General features: G+C 31.4%; 1 long non-coding RNA gene across 1 annotated transcript; it reads right to left on the bottom strand.

The window, feature by feature from the left end:
* Positions 1-242: 242 nt before the first annotated feature.
* Positions 243-866, bottom strand: LOC142238168 (uncharacterized). The gene is made up of 2 exons (XR_012722671.1): positions 587-866; positions 243-531 (listed from the first exon to the last, which is right to left on the bottom strand). It is a non-coding gene; the product is annotated as an uncharacterized LOC142238168 (long non-coding RNA).
* Between the last annotated feature and the right edge of the window lie 585 nt (positions 867-1,451).

Raw genomic sequence — 1,451 nt, 5'->3', positions numbered from 1 at the left:
GTAAAAAATCTTTAAAATAAAGTGTTGAAAATAATCTCCCATTTTTAAACGCTTTCTTGCTTTTTAGTAAGATACAAAACATTAACAAATTTAAAGACGATTTCATTAATATAGAAGAATTTTTCAGAATTTTTAAAGACAAGTTGACCTTAGTCAAACAAAATTTTCTTTCATTTTGGGATACCAAATTTTATGTCGAATCACTATAAGGACAAAACGTCTTCATTGAAAAGTTTATCGACTTTTGGATAAGGAAAAAAACTTTATATCAGAGAAATGCTCTTATATGCTAAGCATAATTCTGAGTCATATATTAAAGACATACAATCTTTAACCTTACGACTAAATTTTTTTCAATGTATATATTTTATGTGTTTTATTTTGATTACAATTCTTCGACTTGCAGCTTCAGCAGGTTTTTTATGGGAATTTGTTATGCGCGATCGCTCTGATATCCATCCCCCAATTTTCTGAAGCTCCGATAGGTTTCTCAAAAATGTGTTTATGTATATTAAATTTTCCATATATTTCCTATTAAGGTTTTCAATGAATTAATGAATGAATTAAAACAAAAACCAAAACATACTTCCCCTTACTCTCCATGATAATATCATTTTGCAAAACTAATAGGGAAATTTTGTGTTTAGTGATTTATTCGGATATAGGCAGCGTTGAATAGATCATTGTGTCGACAACCAACAATCTTAAATGTTGTCCATTTGTTATTATCACGTCCTTCCCAGTCAAAAATGAAGAAAATATCGTGGCAAAAGAAAACTAAATCGTGTTAATTAGACTGCAGGCACGTATATAACTGTTCACCATAGGAATTCGTTGGTAGGAGAACAAAGAAGTCAAATATATTGCGTGCCTGTTGAATCGGTGATAGGTATTTAAAATAAAAAACACAGGAAGAAGCATACGTTGGCACAAACAAATCGGGAATGGATGCGCGTCATTACGGCCGCCATCGAGGTCATTGCACATTGGTAACAACAAACGAGGATTTTTAATCCGATTAATACATTCACACTGTCGAGTAAATGTGCTATATTTAATTCCGTAGTGTTTGCATACACCGATGCAATTCATACGTTCAAAAAATTAAATGCGATATTTTGGATTTCACTTTAATTTTTCAATTTCTTTTCATTCTATATTAGAGGTGTACGCGTGACACGAAATTGTTGTAACACGTGAGTCGTAAACAAAATTCAAAACAACTCTCGTGAATTGATCTAAGACAAATATGTTGTGGTGGGTGGGAAATAAAATCGATTGGTGAATGTGCGTGAACAATTTTTCTGCAAAATCACACTCTCGCAAAAAATCAAGATTTAATTCTTAATTGTTCACGGACGAAAAAGGCTGTTCATATGTTTGGGTGTAAAAATTATATGTTTGGGACTCAAATTTTTAACACAATATTTTTAAGTGAAAACATACAATGT

The sequence above is a fragment of the Haematobia irritans genome, chromosome 5 (assembly GCF_050003625.1).
Source record: "Haematobia irritans isolate KBUSLIRL chromosome 5, ASM5000362v1, whole genome shotgun sequence".
NCBI classification, from domain to species: domain Eukaryota; kingdom Metazoa; phylum Arthropoda; class Insecta; order Diptera; family Muscidae; genus Haematobia; species Haematobia irritans.
This window is presented reverse-complemented; position numbering and strand designations above follow the sequence as displayed.